Source organism: Budorcas taxicolor, chromosome 2, assembly GCF_023091745.1.
Source record: "Budorcas taxicolor isolate Tak-1 chromosome 2, Takin1.1, whole genome shotgun sequence".
Taxonomy (NCBI): domain Eukaryota; kingdom Metazoa; phylum Chordata; class Mammalia; order Artiodactyla; family Bovidae; genus Budorcas; species Budorcas taxicolor.
The window spans coordinates 96,977,129-96,996,003 of NC_068911.1; the positions used below are offsets into that span (position 1 = coordinate 96,977,129).

An 18,875-nucleotide genomic window follows, 5' to 3' on the forward strand; every position below is an offset into this window, starting at 1 on the left:
CCCTCCTCAGACCTGGGTTCTCATCATCATAATATCTAATTCTACCCTAATTGGAGCACCAACCCCATTGGGTGTTCCATGAGGACATCTTGGCTGTTTGCCTTGCACATAGTTCAGTTCAGTTACTCAGTCATGTCTGACTCTTTATGACCCCATGGACTGCAGCACGCCAGGCCTCCCTGTCCATCACCAACTACCAGAGTTACTCAAACTCATGTCCACTGAGTTGGTGATGCCATTTAACCATCTCATCCTCTGTCGTCCCCTTCTCCTCCTGCTCTCAATCTTTCCCAGCATCAGGGTCTTTTCCAATGAGTCAGTTCTTCGCATCAGTTGGCCAAAGAATTGGAGTTTCAGCTTCAGCATCAGTCCTTCCAATGAATATTCAGAACTGATTTCCTTTAGGATGAACTGGTTGGATCTCCTTGCAGTCCAAGGGACTCTCAAGAGTCTTCTCCAATACCACAGTTCAAAAGCATCAATTCTTTGATACTCAGCTTTCTTTATAGTCCAACTCTCACATCAATACATGACTACGGGAAAAACCGTTGCTTTGACTAGATGGACCTTTGTTGGCAAAGTAATGTCTCTGCTTTTTAATATGCTGTCTAGGTTGGTCATAACTTTCCTTCCAAAGAGCAAACATCTTTTAATTTCATGGCTACAGTCACCATCTGCAGTGATTTTAGAGCCTCAACAAAAAATAGTCTGCCACTGTTTCCACTGTTTCCCCATCTTTACCATGATGTGATGGGACCGAATGCCATGATCTTAGCTTTCTGAATGTTGAGTTTTAAGCAAACTTTTTCACTCTCCTCTTTCACTTTAATCAAGAGGCTCTTTAGTTCTTTGCTTTCTACCATAAGTGTGGTGTTATCTGCATATTTGAGGTTATTGATATTTCTCCAAGCAATTTTGATTCCAGCTTGTGCTTCATCCAGCACAGCATTTCTCATGATGAATTCTGCATATAAGTTAAATAAGCAGGGTGACAATATACATCCTTTATGTACTCCTTTCCCAGTTTGGAACGAGTCTGTTGTTCCACGTCCAGTCCTAACTGTTGCTTCCTGACCTGCATACAGATGTCTCAACAGGCAGGTCAGGTGGTCTGGTATTCCCATCTCTTTCAGAACTTTCCACAGTTTGTGGTGATCTACACAGTCAAAGGCTTTGGCATGGTCAATAAAGCAGAAGTAGATGTTTTTCTGGAACTCTTGCTTTTTCAGTGATCCAGTGGATGTTGGCAATTTGATCTTTGGTTCCTCTGCCTTTTCTAAATCTAAGTTGAACATCTGGAAGTTCTCAGTTCATGTATTGTTAAAGCCTGGCTTGGAGAATTTTGAGCATTACTTTACTAGCATGTGAGATGAGTGCAATTGTGCGGTAGTTTGAGCATTCTTTTGCATTGCCTTTCTTTGGAATTGGAATGAAAACTGACCTTTTCCAGTCCTGTGGCCACTGCTGAGTTTTCCAAATTTGCTGGCATATTGAGTGCAGCACTTTCACAGCATCATATTTTCCACATAGTAGACATTCCGATTTGTTTAAATGTTGAATGAGGTTTTTTGTTCTGACCTTTTTCACTCAGTATTTTCACTGAGTATTTAAGTCTTTCATTACCTTCAAGGCTTGGTTATATTCTAGTGATAGCTGAGCAGTTTACCCATCTGTTATATTTTTACAACCTCTTTTCCAAACTTAGAAATACTGGAAACCATAGAAAACCTGAAGAAAGTGGAAGCGCTTATACACTCGCTTTGTACATTTAAAGACTTTATTTCAGATGTAAAATTAACAAAATTATATCTTCAAATATTAGTTCAGAATAAATACAGTTTTTGTGGCTTAAAAATTTTAGACAACAGTACAACCAGAACTTGAAGTGAATCACTACTTAGTGCTGTAGCATTTAATGTGGTAGCAAAACAAAGTGGTGGGGAACGGGGTGTGCTGAAAGTTGGATTTGCTGGTAATTTTGATTTATTCAGGTTGTGGGTAGGCAAATGAAAAAGGAAAAAAAAAAGGACTGGATTTTTGATGCCCATCTGTTCATGCTTCAGAGACCTGGAAACTGATGTTTTAAATTTCCTGGTTTTAGTTTTCTGGTTTATGCAGCTTTAAGGAGGGGAAAGATGAAAACTCTCAGTTAGAAAAATGAAGAAATAAAAGGAGGGACAAGGAAAAGCTTAAGGTAAAAAAAAGGAAACAAATAATATGAAAGGAGGAATATATTTGATTTATAACATTGAGCCTTTTTGTAATTAATGTGCCTCTAGGCAGAGAACAAATCTTTGATTATTATACAAATGAAAATAAGGTAACATATTAAAATGCCTGCCTTAAATGGATGGCTAGGTGTAAACCTGTGAGAGTTAACAAGAAAAATGCATCTTGCAAAAGGCATGGATCTCGGATTTTATAAGTAGTTTAACTGTGAAAGGGCCAGTTGAGTCAGAAACTGGAATTTTTAGAACGTTGTCTCTTTAGTAACCATAACAACAAAGTGATGATGATCTTCATTATTATCAAAAATAAAAAATGATGGTATTTACTGACCTCTTACTAGGTGGCACATAACATGGAAAACAGAACTCGGCACAGCAGCATTGTTATTAACCCCATTTTACAGCTGGGGTAGCTGATTGAGAGAAAGCTATTTCCCCAAGGCAGCTAATAAGTGGCAGAGTCCTGAATTGAAAACTATGTGACATACCTAGAGACCTGCCTGATCCAGTGTACCTTTTTGCCTCCTATTAATTATAAGATAATCAATAGATTAGAAATTTGATCCTCCTACTTCCCTGAGAAGTTTAGGGGACTGGTCTCATTCTCACTGAATATATGAGGACACCCAAGTTTAAAGAGATTAAGTAAATAGCTTCACAACTGAACACACTTAAGAATAATTCTCTCCTAAACTCAATTTTCTGTACTTTTAAAATTTATTTTTAGTAAAAATAAATAAATAAATAAAAGGAACATTTTTGTTTCACAAGAAAGTTCCCACATTTTCTTCTTTTCATCCCCTAGATTCTCTTGTCTGTTTTGATGGTCAGCTCTCTCTTCCTGTACAGTATTCTTCTGTTGTCACTGTCTGTCAACATGGATATGGCACGTCCTAATCCATCATTTTCTTGACACTCTGTTCCGGAAATTTCACTCATCTCAGCATTGACTCTTTCTCCTCTTTTCCACAATAATGTCTCATTGTATTCATCATCTAGGGTTGCCATAACAAAATACCATAGACTTGGTGGTTTAAACAGCAGAACTTATTTTACAATTATGGAGGCTGGAAGTCTGAGCTGAGGGTGCTAGAATAGCTAGTTCTGAGGAGAGCTGTCTTACAGTTTTGCAGATGGCTGCCTTCTGGCTGCATCCTCACATGTGGTGGGGGGAGAGAAAGAGATCTCCTCCTCTTCTTTTAAGGCCACATAGTCCTATTGGATTATGGCACAATCCTTATGCCCTTATTTAACTCTCAGTTCAGTTCAGTCACTCAATCGTGTCTGACTCTTTGCAACACCATGAACTGCAGCATTCCAGACTTCCCTGTCCATCACCAACTCCCGGAGTTCACTCAGACTCATGTTTATTGAGTCGGTGATGCCATCCAGCCATCTCATCCTCGGTCGTCCCTTTCTCCTGCCTGCAATCCCTCCCAGCATCAGTCTTTTCCAATGAGTCAACTCTTCGCATGAGGTGGCCAGAGTATTGGAGTTTCAGCTTTAGCATCAGTCCTTCCAAAGAACACCCAGGGCTGATCTCCTTCAGAATGGACTGGTTGGATCTCCTTGCAGTCCAAGGGACTCTCAAGAGTCTTTTCCAACACAGTTCAAAAGTATCAATTCTTTCTTCGGTGCTCAGCTTTCTCCACAGTCCAACTCTCACATCCATACACGACCACTGGAAGAACTATAGCCTTGACTAGATGGACCTTTGTTGGCAAATATCTCTGCTTTTGAATATACTATCTAAGTTGGCCATAACTTTCCTTCCAAGGAGTAAGCATCTTTTAATTTCATGGCTGCAGTCACCATCTGCAGTGATTTTGGAGCCCAAAAACATAGTCTGCCACTGTTTCCACTGTTTCCCCATCTATTTCTTACCTCCTAAAGAGGGCTTCTGCGATGGCTCAGCAGTAAAAGAATGCACCTGTAATGCAGAAGCCTCAAGAGGCACAGGTTCGATCCCCTGGCTTGGGAAGATCCCTTGGAGGAGGGAATTGCAACCCACTCCAGTATTCTTGCCTGGAGAATCCCATGGACAGAGGAGCCTGGCGGGCTACAGTTCATGGGGTTACGAAGAGTTGGACACGACTGAAGGAACATAGCATACACACACATACCTCCTAAAGACTCTATCTCCAAACTTAGTCACATTCACAGTTAGGTCTTCAACATACGAATTTTAAGGGAACACATTTCAGTCCATAGCACCCATGAAATGATACCGTGTTCTAATGGCAACTCTCCAGTTGGAAACTGCTTAAAGGATTTCTTACTTTGCCTGGAAAGAAGGAAGTGATCCTTTCTTCAGTACGAGCACATTTTACTGCCTTGCTTTCAACTTCCAAATAATGGCTTCCAAAAAAAATCTGTGGAATAGGAAACATAACTAGAGATCATTTTTAGAGTTTTCCTTCAATGCTTTGTTGATGCTATAGCAGATATGGATTCTCAGAGTAATGTGAACATGTACTGGTTAATCCATACAAAGCAACTTGCTGGGTCTATGTAGAACAGCCTCTTCCTCTTACTTGAAAAAAATTACTTCATATTCACATTTGGGAACTTGTTTTTTTATACTGTCATTAAATTAAGTGGGGTGAATGAATAGATGCTTTCAAAACTTCACTTCTGAGTTATTAATGAAACAAACGATGAGCGAATTGTTATGTTTAAATGGAAAACATATCATTTTAGTAGTGGAATCAGTAAATACAATTTAGTTTAAAGATAATATGGATAGTTTTCAATCTCTGGCTGAGAGACCAAAATAAGTGTCAAATATCACTATGTATGCTATAAAAGCTTTGTAAATATAGACACAACCTCTTGCTCATACAGGGAGCTCAGATGTTTGTTGAATGAATATTTGCTAGCTGATTCAACATAGTAACTTCATTTCCTAACTGCAAAAACCCAGTGTTATCAAAGATGGCCTTAGGAATAACTCCCTAAGTATGGATGTTGCATAAAGTGCAAAGAAAGCAGAACTTTGACTTACTTATTACTTAGCTCATCTACACATCAATACCAACTCTCTTTTAAATTTGTCAAGAAATTTGCAAAACCAGATATTACCCCATTTCATAGATTAGAAAACTGAGCTTCAGAGAAATTAAGTGATTTGTATAAATTCACAGATACAGGAAATGCCAGTGCAGTCCTTTGTACCAATACCACCTGAGTTCTCCCCTCTTCAACATACCCATTGCTTGAATGGACTTACTTTAAGGTGCTTCACGGAGATTTCTCCACCTGTCCTCCCAAAAGAATCTTTCTCATAGGCTTACTGTGGTACCTGAAATCATCCCATTTGTAATTAGTTCCCTTCAGTTAAGGTATTGCAAAGGTGTAAGGTGTAATGTATTGAGCAGGGAAGGTGATTAATACATTGTGGGAATTTAAGGTTAGTTTCCAGAAAACCAAGAGTGGAGAGCACAGGATGATTCAGGGTAGATCCAAAGTGGGACTTAGTTCCAGGGTAGGCTGCAAAGGGATGCATGGTAATAGGAGGAGGAGAGGACCTAGGTAGTGGGAAAGTAGTATTAAGATCTTAAGGGAGTTAACCATCAGTGGGTGGAGCATGTTTAAAGAAGAGATAGGAAAATAAAGGTGCACTGTTTGCAGTTTAGCCTACAACTTTGTTAACTGTGTTGAATTACTACAGTAAACCTTGTGTAAATTACAGGGTTTTGTTGTTCTTTGTAATTTTTGGAGAGGAACGTGAGTCATGAAAAGTAAGTATGCCTATGTTCACAAGGATGGCTCTGGATTTGATAAACATGGGTTGTGGCAACATGCAGGATAGCTTTTCCTAATTTCATACATTGATAAGGACCTTAAGTTCTGTATGGGAGGAGTATATCATAAAGAGATTTTATAAAATTGCATAAAAAAGAACTGCTCATACCAGTAGGCAGTTATATTGTCAATCTATACAATCTAAAATGCTTTGGAATTAAGAGATTGACAAATACACATGCATATTTCCTAAAGGAGGTCAGTCCTGAATATTCATTGGAAGGACTGATGTTGAAGCTGAAACTCCAATACTTCAGCCACCTGATGCGAAGAACTGACTCGTTTGAAAAGACCCTGATGCTGGGAAAGATTGAAGGTGGGAATAGAAGGGGATGACAGAGGATGAGATGGTTGGATGACATCACTGACTCAATGGATATGAGTTGAATAAACTCCGGGAATTGGTGATAGACAGGGAGGCCTGGTGTGCTGCAGTCCATGGGGTTGCAAAGAGTCGGACATGACTGAGCGACTGAACTGAACTGACATATACATACTACTATATATAAAACAGATAACTAACAAGGACCTACTGTATAGCACAAGGAACTCTACTTAATATTCTTTGGGGACCTATATGGGAAAAGAATGTAAAAATGAGTGAATATATGTGTATGTACAACTGATTCACTTCTTGTATACTTGAAATGAATGCAACACTGTAAATAAACTATACTCTGATAAGAATTTTTAAATAGGAGAATGAGGAATTGAGGCATAATTATTTAAGTTAATTAATACTGATTACATAAACTATGTTTCCAGAAGAAGCCATGTAAATTAATGGTATAAATAAGGTAAAGGGAATGCATTAGATTTTAGAAATGATTCTTAGAAATGCTGGTTAAAAAAAAAAGTATAAAAGAAATAGACTCATGGGAACAGAACTGTCTTTTCTTTATGTCATTCATGTATGCCAGCTATCTAAAGGACAGACATCAGAAAATGATGGACCTTAAACAACAGAGAGGAAGCTGAAACTTCTCTTTTTGGCAGCCTTCAAGAGAAGATGCTGTCTTGACTAAATGTGTCATATCCGGGACCATACACGGATAATGAGGCCAGTCTGATAACCATAAATATGCTTTCAGTTTCAGCATGCATTTCTCAGACTAACAAGTAGAGTTTGCTTGTTAATTTTAACTGAGGTTGGTTTCTATGGATCATGTTTTCCTATCTTGTCAGAAAACAGATTCTTCGTAGTCCAAGCAAGACACTCCTGCTCAGTATCCTCTTAGACTGCTGTCAGTGTTGCATGTTGGCTTTGAAAATTTGCACCATGGAAGTTGAAATTTGTTTCAGGCACAGAACTTGAGCATCTAAATGACATGGCCCAGGGACTTCCCTGATGGTTCAGTGGCTAAGACTCCATGCTTCCAATGCAGAAGGCACAGGTTCCATCCCTGGTCAGGGAACTAGATCCCATATGTCGCAATTAAAAACCCCACGTGCCTCAATGAAGATCAAAGATCCCGAGTGCTGCCACTAAGACCAGGCACATCCAAATAAATAATAAAAATAAATTCAAAATCAAAAACATAAATGACGTGGCCTAACCAGCCATGGTGGTGTTGGGTGGCTGTTCCCCCAAAGCATTTATGCTGTGTGCATGTGGATTGTGACTGACTCATGTGTGATTCAGATTTGTTCAAATTATGTTCTGCCAGGAGTTTCTTGTTGAAACCGCCTTCATTGACATGTGCCATCTATTTTATGAATATTAGCCCTTAGCCATCTCCAGTAAAGAAGAGCAGCCATCCTACAACCAACCACCAAACACAAATCTTTATGTTTAATGTTGTGGTCTTCAAACATCTAGTTTTAATTATGATAGACTTCCTTGTTTGTGATTCCTTTATTTAGTGAAGATAGTGTGGCAAGAAGTATAGGGGGTATGCGTGTATACATGAGAATGCTAGATTAAGATCTTTACTTTTATATTTTATAGGTTTATATAAATCTGCTTACCATATAAGTGATATATTGGATACATGTGGGCAACATGATTTTTTAATTATCTTTGATATTTGCTTATGTGGCTAAATTCTAAAAATGTTAATTTTGTAATTAATTTCCAACACATTGTTTGGAAACAGTGAATAGTTTCTGTTATAAATCACCCATGAACTTTTGTCATAAATCACCCAATCACTGAAGTGCCTGGATTTGTCTTCCCAGTTGGTTTTGGAAAAATTATTTTTGATTCCTGTTTCCTTTCTCTTCAATTTTCAATATGGTTCCTATCCAGGAATCCACAGAAATTGCTGTGATAAAATCAGGCGATCTATTTTTTTCTGCTGTCATCCATATTATCTTTGAACCATGTCTTTTTCTGTTACTTTTTTCACAAGTTTTCCTGGTATCTTCATGCTTCCTTTTCTCTATTGATGTGTGGCCTTGGTGTATGGCTTTTGGGCTCAGTTTCACCATTTGGAGCCGAAATGAATTCCCCCCCTCCTCTGCCATCCCTACTATATAAAATATGCCTTCACCCATCTGGTTTCCCATGCTTTTTGACTCAAGCTATGTACCACCTAGGGTCTCAAGAACTATTTCCCAGGGTATCTTTTATTGAATGTTAATTCTTTAAGGTGCTTCTTTGTGTGTATGCAGTGGGGGCTTTGTCCTTGTTTCATTGAGTGCTAAGTTTGGGAAACAGTAAATATATTATTTCTATAACATAATAGATATTAAATAAATATTTATTGAATGAAAAGAATGAATGAATGAATCAACATATTTATGTACATACTAGTATGTGCTTTGGGAAGTTCTGTAGTAAAGAAATGTCTAACTTTATTTAACCCAGCATATCCTAAACTTGATCTCTCACAAACCCTTCTCTAGGGTAATACACATGTTCCCATGAAACTCGTGATGAACACATCATGCCTTATGAGACTTTAGCCTAGAGAGGTGGCCGCAGCGCTCTCTCTCACCCAACCTGAGCTACATGGACACATGCTGGGCTTCTTCATTATCCTTTCCCCTTGTCTGGCCCACAGGCCTGCCAGTTTCCTTATTCCAGTTGCTAAGGCTCTCCCCTTTCTTCATTACTTCATATTTGGAATAATCGTTGATCAGTTATGCTGTCTCTCTGTTTCTTTAATCATTCACTCATTTGCATCATTTTTTTTCACATGCTATCTTCCACATTTGCTTTGAGAAGCATAACTTAATCATCCATCTTGTGGACTCTTATCTGTGGGTATTAATTTATGAGATTCTATAAGTTGAACTTATGTAGTGAATACTTTTTATTGAAATCTCTCAAAAAGACATTTGTAAACAATACAGTCCACATGACATGCTTTTCTGCCGTGGCATGCTCTTCAGCAACACAGAGTCAGTCTTAATGTCCTCCCTTAACTTGACTTGCTTCATTTTATCGCCTTCTCCCCAATTATCTGTTTATCAGCTAAACATAAACTAGCTTCTCAACTTCAGCAGAAATTAGCTAAGGAGCCTAGAGCATTTCCTTTGCTTACCCTCAATCTAGCATCAACTCAAGGTCCTCTCAAATCTTATGTTTTAAGACTAACCTGAATAAGGCATTTGGCCATCCCTACAGGTCCAGTGCTAGGTTCGTATGTTTGGTTGTGGGTGGTACAAGGAAACAATCAAATTTAGGTCTGGAAAGTACTTATTCAAACTATGTCTTTAAACATCCCTCAACACAATACTGGGTTTTTTGGCAATGCCTCTAGACCTAAACTGGGGGACAGAAGTGGGGAAGGATAGGCAGCAGAAAGGAGGTTCTACTTCTGTTTCAAAGATTGGCTATTGGTTGGAAAAAGTTGGGGTGGGGTCCTATGGCTAATAACAGATTGAAAATGACTGCAGTAATCAGAATCTTTCTAAAAGTTAAAAAAAAAAAAAAAGTTGAGTAGGTTTTCTGAGAGATTTGGAAAGAGGAAGGACATTCTGTGAGTTAGGTGGGCAGATCCAACCAGTCCATTCTGAAGGAGATCAGCCCTGGGATTTCTTTGGAAGGAATGATGCTAAAGCTGAAACTCCAGTACTTTGGCCACCTCATGCGAAGAGTTGACTCATTGGAAAAGACTCTGATGCTGGGAGGGATTGGGGGCTGGAGGAGAAGGGGACGACAGAGGATGAGATAGCTGAATGGCATTACTGACTCGATGGACGCAAGTCTGAGTGAACTCTGGGAGTTGGTGATGGACAGGGAGGCCTGGCGTGCTGCGATTCATGGGGTTGCAAAGAGTCGGACACGACTGAGAGACTGAACTGAACTGAACCTAGACAGCATATTAAAAAGCAGAGACATTACTTTGTCAACAAAGGTCCATCTAGTCAAAGCTATGGTTTTTCCAGTAGTCACATATGGATGTGAGAGTTGGACTATAAAGAAAGCTGAGCACCAAAGAATTGATGCTTTTGAACTGTGGTGTTGGAGAAGACTCCTCAGAGTCCCTTGGACTGCAAGGAGATCCAACCAGTCCATTCTAAACGAGATCAGTCCTGGGTGTTCAATGGAAGGACTGATGTTGAAGCTGAATCTCTAATACTTTGGCCACCTGATGGGAAGAGCTGACTCATTTGAAAAGACCCTGATGTTGGGCAAGATTGAAGGCAGGAGAAGAAGGGGACGACAGAGGATGATATGGTTGGATGGCATCACAAACTCAATGGACATGGGTTTGGGTAGACTCCGGCAATTGGTGATGGACAGGGAGGCCTGGCATGCTGCAGTCCATGGGGTTGCAAAGAGTCAGATACTACTGAGCGACTAAACTGAACTGAACTGAACATTTCTTTAAGAAAAATTGGAGGTGGGTGGGGAATTTTCCTGGAGGTCCAGTAGTTATGGCTTCACTTTCCAGGGTACGGGGTACAAGTTTGATCCCTAGTTGGGGAGCTAAGATCCCACATGCCTCACAGCCAAAAAAAGCCAAGACATAAAACAATATTGTAAAAAAAAAAATTCAATAAGGACTTTGTAAAAAATCAGGGGGATGATAAAATGCAAACCTGGCATATGCTCTAGAAGGCAGCTCACTGGTTTTCTTCTTTCCTTTCTTCTCTTCCCTTCTTACCTCAGTACCTCTCCTCTTCTCATTAGCACCTCCACCAGAGTTGGAGCTGGGGAGAAGAAAGGAAGTGTTCAGACATGTGCCTATTTGCATAGTTATTTCATTAAGTTCCCGCCAGGATAGTGCAAACATTCTGTCCACTTCTATAAAAAAGCCAGTATCACCCCATCAGTAAGGTATTATTTTCTCTTTTAGCATAGAACCATTTATTGCCAGCTTTCTCTTAAACTGTACATTACAAATAGCATCTGATTAAGAACATTCTGGATGGGTTAATTAGTGTGGTGACTATTATTAAGCAAACTGCTTGTTAGTATTATGCCTATTTGATCTTGGTATTGATGTGAAGTAATTGACCATAGAGCTACATTCAGAAAAGCTGAAATAAAGTTTTTGATTTCTATTATGGCAATAAATTGTTTATATTAAACATGTCTGAAAATATGAGCTTCATGGCACAGAGAATCAGAATAGACTGTGTAGGATGGTAGATGAGGATTGTTTTGTTTTATTTTTTAGAAACAGTAATATGTTTGTCCAGCCTGCTTCAAGACCAGCTCTGCTAAAACAAAGTAGTAAAAAATTATTTCTGCTTACTGCTGCAGAGTATATGAAAACTAAAGCAATTTTAGCCTCACTCACCTAAAGGACATATTCCCTTTCACATTTAGACAATTGTCTAAATACTTCTTTGGGTAACAATCACTCTAAATAGATTATTAAAGAAAAATATGAGAAGATATAGTCAACAAGGAAAGCATAGCATGTAACCACCTTCTTTCAAGTACTGGGTTATTACTTATATTATTTATTGGTAGTTTGTCCAGTTCTATTATGAAGTTTCCCCAGCTATAGCATTTCCATAGGGAATTTATTCCATGAGCTAATAATTTACACCATCAGGGACTTTTTTCTTGAAATTCAGCTTAAATTTTCCCATTCTTAATTTCATCTCATTACTCCTAGTTATACCCCGCTGTATCCAGATAAATAATTATGCCCTTTGCTTGGAGACTCCTATTATGTACCCCTCTAGTTGTCACTTAACCAGGCTATTCATATTTAGCTCCTTTAATCTGTCCTCGTAAATCAATTCTCCCATTGCCTTAATCATTATTATTGCTCTTCTAAAAACTCTCTAATTTTCAAACAGATACAGTTATCAGGTGCCTCTGATGAAATCAGCTTTTGCACAGTATTTCTGCACCCACAGACTTGGTCTCTCCCTTCACTGTAGATCATGTTCCATAACTTAGCAGCATCAGTTTGCTGGTGCAGTCAGCACACAGACTCATCTGGTCAAATTCCAGGAAATCCAAATAATCTTTTCAGTGTGTCCTTCTGCATTCAGGTTCATTTTTATTTTGTCAGTTTCATAATGTTAATAAGCTGAGTTTTGGATTTCTGTCCATATTGATATTCCACATCTTCCCATGTCCTTATTCACCACCACCTATCAAGTCAGTCATTCACAACCCGCGTTAAGGTGGGATTCTGTTCTTCCTTGAGAACCTTTAGGAAACATGTTGAATAAAAGCAAGCCTAGCACCTTGCCACAGCTAAATTCCTTGTCAGTTACCAATTCCCATTGTTTACAACCCTGTAGCCAATCTCCCATCTCTTAATTTTCAATTTTGCTCACATGCTGGCCAATGTAAATGGATTTTTTTTAACAAGATGGGTCATGATACTGTTTTCTAAAATGAAGATACGTTGTTTCAATCCCCATTGATTTTTTTTTTTTAATTGTGAATTCTTTGTGTACCAAGTTTGTAATTCTCTTAAAATCCTTTATAAGCTTGCCTGGTGCTCTTTATCTGACATAAACAAATAGGTTACTCTACTTGCTTCATTGTTGTTTTCCACATATGTACCTATGTTCTTTTTCTTACCACTTGTTCCATTTGTTTAGGAGAAGTTGAGGACATTGTCACGGTCATTTTTTTTTTTTCCTTTTGTGGTGATCGTTGGAAAATATCCTATTGATTTTTAGTTCCTTACAGTCTCCTCAGTATTTTGAATTTATATCAGTAAGAAAGTTGGTTACTTCCCTTCTTGATTTTTGGATCTGTGAGATCTGAAACTCTAATCTGTATATGCCCAAGTTTCTTTCTATTTTTTAAAAATAAATGCTCTAATTTTTCATTAAAGCATTATAAAACCTAACAAAACTGAGGTTGTTACCACTGAGTTTTTAGAGATCAGTAGATACGTGAAAAAAAATTAGTATAACATTCATTATAATTCAAGAAATTTTCTTAACCTGATAATCTAAATGAGCTATTCAGAGGTCTTCTTAAAAATTAAAATGTAGGTAACTTACAATGCTGTGTTATTTTCAGGTGCACAAGCAGAGTGACTGAGTTTTATATATGTGTGTATATATGTCTGTATATATATACACACACATATATATATACACACAAGCTTCCCTGGTGGCTCAGAGGATAAAGCGTCTGCCTGCAAAGCAGGAGATCCAGGTTCAATCCCTGGGTTGGGAAGATCCCCTGGAGAAGGAAATGGCAACCCACTCCAGTATTCTTGCCTGGAGAATCCCATGGACAGAGGAGCATGGCGGGCTACAGTCCACAAGATTGCAAAGAGTTGGACACGACTGAGTGACTTCACACACACATACATATACACACAGTTAGATTCTTTTCCCATCTCTTTCATTTTAAATCAAGAATTAATGCATTATTTTATGGGAGCATAGCAAGGGGGTTAGCCCCATTCTTTGAGTTTTATCTGTCTCTATGCAATATCTGCTTCATCTGCTATGACAGTGCACGGGTGGTGGGCGGGTTTCAGTTCAGTTTCAGTTCAGTCGCTCAGTCATGTCCGACTCTTTGCGACCCCATGAATCGCAGCACACCAGGCCTCCCTGTCCATCACCATCTCCCAGAGTTCACTCAGACTCACATCCATCGAGTCCGTGATGACATCCAGCCATCCCATCCTCTGTCGTCCCCTTCTCCTCCAGCCCCCAATCCCTCCCAGCATCAGAGTCTTTTCCAATGAGTCAACTCTTCGCATGAGTGGCCAAAGTACTGGAGCTTCAGCTTTAGCATCATTCCTTCCAAAGAAATTCCAGGGTTGATCTCCTTCAGAATGGACTGGTTGGATCTCCTTGCAGTCCAGGGGACCTTCAAGAGTCTTCTCCAACACCACAGTTCAAACGCATCAATTCTTCGGTGCTCAGCTTTCTTCACAGTCCAACTCTCACATCCATACATGACCTCTGGAAAAACCATAGCCTTGACTAGATGGACCTTTGTTGGCAAAGTAATGTCTCTGCTTTTGAATATGCTATCTAGGTTGGTCATAACTTTTCTTCCAAGGAATAAGCGTCTTTTAATTTCATGGCTGCAGTCACCATCTGCAGTGATTTTGGAGCCCAAAAAATATAGTCTGACACTGTTTCTACTGTTGCCCCATCTATTCCCCATGAAGTGATGGGACCAGATGCCATGATCTTTGTTTTCTGAATGTTGAGCTTTAAGCCAACTTTTTCACTCTCCTCTTTCACTTTCAGCAAGAGGCTTTTTAGCTCCTCTTCACTTTCTGCCATAAGGGTGGTGTCATCTGCATATCTGAGTTTATTGATATTTCTCCCGGCAATCTTGATTCCAGCTTGTGTTTCTTCCAGTCCAGCATTTCTCATGATGTACTCTGCATAGAAGTTAAATAAGCAGGGTGACAATATACAGCCTTGATGTACTCCTTTTCCTGTTTGGAACCAGTCTGTTGTTCCATGTCTAGTTCTAACTGTTGCTTCCTGACCTGCATACAGATTTCTCAAGAGGCAGGTCAGGTGGTCTGGTATTCCCATCTCTTTCAGAATTGTCCACAGTTTATTCTGATCCGCACAGTCAAAGGCTTTGGCATAGTCAATAAATCAGAAATAGCTGTTTTTCTGGAACTCTCTTGCTTTTTCCATGATCCAGCAGATGTTGACAATTTGATCTCTGGTTCCTCTGCCTTTTCTAAAACCAGCTTGAACATCAGGGAGTTCACAGTTCACGTATTGCTAAAGCCTGGCTTGGAGAATTTTTAGCATTACTTTACTAGCATGTGAGATGAGGGCAACTGTGCGGTAGTTTGAACATTCTTTGGCATTGCCTTTCTTTGGAATTGGAATGAAAACTGACCTTTTCCAGTCCTGTGGCCACTGCTGAGTTTTCCAAACTTGCTGGCATATTGAGTGCAGCACTTTCACAGCATCATCTTTCAGGATTTGAAACAGCTCAACTGGAATTCCATCACCTCCACTAGCTTTGTTCGTAGTGATGCTTTCTAAGGCCCACTTGACTTCACATTCCAAGATGTCTGGCTCTAGATTAGTGACCACATCGTCATGATTATCTGGGTCATGAAGATCTGTTTTGTACAGTTCTTCCGTGTATTCTTGCCACCTCTTCTTAATATCTTCTGCTTCTGTTAGGTCCAGACCATTTCTGTCCTTTATCGAGCCCATCTTTGCATGAAATGTTCCCTTGGTATCTCTAATTTTCTTGAAGAGATCTCTAGTCTTTCCCATTCTGTTGTTTTCCTCTATTTCTTTGCATTGATCGCTGAAGAAGGCTTTCTTATCTCTTCTTGCTATTCTCTGGAACTCTGCATTCAGATGCTTATATCTTTCCTTTTCTCCTTTACTTTTCACCTCTCTTCTTTTCACAGCTATTTGTAAGGCCTCCCCAGACAGCCATTTTGCTTTTTTGCATTTCTTTTCCATGGGGATGGTCTTGATCCCTGTCTCCTGTACAATGTCACGAACCTCATTTCATAGTTCATCAGGCACTCTATCTATCCAATCTAGACCCTTAAATCTATTTCTCACTTCCACTGTATAATCATAAGGGATTTGATTGAGGTCATACCTGAATGGTCTAGTGGTTTTCCGTACTTTCTTCATTTTAAGTCTGAATTTGGCAATAAGGAGTTCATGATCTGAGCCACAGTCAGCTCCTGGTCTTGTTTTTGTTGACTGTATAGAGCTTCTCCATCTTTGGCTGCAAAGAATAGAATCAATCTGATTTCGGTGTTGACCATATGGTGATGTCCATGTGTAGAGCCTTCTCTTGTGTTGTTGGAAGAGGGTGTTTGCTATGACCAGTGCATTTTCTTGGCAAAACTCTATTAGTCTTTGCCCTGCTTCATTCCGCATTCCAAGGCCAAATTTGCCTGTTACTCCAGGTGTTTCTTGACTTCCTACTTTTGCATTCCAGTCCCCTATAATGAAAAGGACATCATTTTTGGGTGTTAGTTCTAAAAGGACTTGTAGGTCTTCATAACACCGTTCAACTTCAGCATTACTGGTTGGGGCATAGACTTGGATAACTGTGATATTGAATGGTTTGCCTTGGAGACGAACAGAGATCATTCTGTCGTTTTTGAGATTGCATCCAAGTACTGCATTTCCGACTCTTTTGTTGATCATGATGGCTACTCCATTTCTTCTGAGGGATTCCTGCCCGCAGTAGTAGATGTAATGGTCATCTGAGTTAAATTCACCCATTCCAGTCCATTTTAGTTCGCTGATTCCTAGAATGTCGACGTTCACCCTTGCCATCTCTTGTTTGACCACTTCCAATTTGCCCTGATTCATGGACCTGACATTCCGGGTTCCTATGCAATATTGCTCTTTACAGCATCGGATCTTGCTTCTACCAGTCACATCCACAACTGGGTATTGGTTTTGCTTTGGCTCCATCCCTTCATTCTTTCTGGAGTTATTTCTCCACTGATCTCCAGTAGTATATTGGGCACCTAATGACCTGGGGAGTTCCTCTTTTGGTATCCTATCATTTTGCCTTTTCCTACTGTTCATGGGATTCTCAAGGCAAGAATACTGAAGTGGCTTGCCATTCCCTTCTCCAGTGGACCACATTCTGTCAGACCTCTCCACCATGACCTGCCCGTCTTTGGTTGCCCTGCAGGCATGGCTTGGGTTTCATTGAGTTAGACGAGGCTGTGGTCCTAGTGTGATTAGACTGACTAGTTTTCTGTGAGTATGGTTTCAGTGTGTCTGCCCTCTGATGCAGGTAGGTGGACTATATATATATGTAGGTGATTTTTCCTGAAAGGCCTTATGAAACAAGCACAGATGTCCCCACATCAAGCTTTTGGGATGAACACAGCATACTGCAGCCATAACTGGATTGCCAGGTCACAGCAGAACCCCCACTGTTCTGTGTGTGGTTCATGCTCCCTCACTTTCAGGACTAGTGATGGCGCTTTGCCACTCCACAGTGACATTCTGACCCCTCAGCTCCCTTAAGCTCTAACTCTGTCCCTCCTCACCTCACTTGAAATAGATAGTCTCATCCAACTCTGAGGATGCATTAGATTCTGCATTTGCCATCAAACTGCTTTTTAATCAATACACTTTTTCTCTTCTTCCCTCTCAACTTTGTAAGAAAGTTCAGAACATTCTCTTGAATAATGTCCTACTTCCCTTCCACAGCAAGCTGCCTGCCAATATCACAGCGTATGTTCTTTTCCTACTTCCATCTTGTAAGACTTTTCTGTTTCCTCGGGATCCTGCTCCCTTCCCTGGGCAAGTACCCCCAGTTGAATCCTCCTGTGGACACCTGCCCCATTAAAGAGAACTTGACCTTGCCTTCCCCCACTCTCCTCTTCTCTGCCCCTCTCTCCCTGTGCTCACTCCCTAACCAGCATCTAGTTTCTGCCTCCGCCACCATGCCCTCAACATGAGCTGCCCTGGGAGTAACCAGTAATTGACTCCCTTGTTGTTGTTTAGTCACTTAGTTGCATCTGACTCTTTGCAGCCCTTTGGACTGTAGCCTGCCAGGCTCCTGTGTTCATGGCATTTCTCAAGAAAGAATATTGGAGCGGGTTGTCATTTCCTTCTGAAGGGGATCCTTCCAACCCAGGGATCAGATCTACGTCTCCCGCGTCCCCTGCATTGGCAGGCAGATTCTTTACCACTTAGTCACCTGGGAAACTCATGATCTACTCCATAACAGAACCAAAATCTCCCTGTTGTTTCTGGTGCTATAGCACCTCTGTGGTGTTTTACACACACATCCTCTTTTTTTTTTTTTTTTTTTTTTAACAGTTTTAAGAGCTCCTAGTTCTTTTCCCACACGGTCTTTAGGAGCTCTTAATTCACTTCAGTAGTGTGAAGTTACTCTCAGATTTCTTTCTGTTCTCCCAGATGTCCCTTGTTGCTTTTCTTGATTCTATGGTTCTTCTTCCTCACCTGGCCTGACATGTGTGTGCTTTCCATTTCTCTTCCATCCAGGGAAGGTGCCAAGTCTCTAGATGGGCCTTAGGGCCCCTGAGGACACCCTTGTTGTCTGGCCCCAGACGGCCTTTCTAGACCTTAGACTCCAGGACCTGGCCCCAGACTCTTTGGCTTGCATCTTAATCCTGGAAGGGCTCATTCTCTTTCACACCCTTTTCCTTTGATCGCAGTGCTCCCTCAGTTCAGAACTTCCCCTTCTCTGCCTTTCAGAATCAGTTAACTAAAACCTTCTTTAAGCCCTGACTGATTTCCAAGTCAGAATTAATCTCTAGTTCTCAGTTTTAAGTTAGGACGTCCATTCTTGATACACGGCGTTCTACCACTGGTTAGTTGAACGTTCTCATGCCCGTCTCCCTCTCTGTCTGCCAGCTTACTCATCAGTACATGGTGAATTCCTTGGTTTCATTTTATGCGGTTGCTTCTGCCATTAAGTAACAGGCATTGAGAGCTGCATGGTGAAGTATTATGGGAAGAAAGGAGTGAGATGGTGACGAAAAAAAACATACTTCAAGAAATATT

General features: G+C 40.2%; 1 protein-coding gene and 1 non-coding gene across 5 annotated transcripts in view; both read left to right on the plus strand.

Moving 5' to 3' along the window:
- GTDC1 (glycosyltransferase like domain containing 1) overlaps positions 1-18,875 on the plus strand; it is a 434,499-nt gene that overhangs the window by 343,885 nt on the left and 71,739 nt on the right. The gene's annotated exons all lie outside the window — the stretch shown is intronic.
- Positions 13,516-13,587, plus strand: TRNAC-GCA (transfer RNA cysteine (anticodon GCA)). The gene has a single exon. It is a non-coding gene; the product is annotated as a tRNA-Cys (tRNA).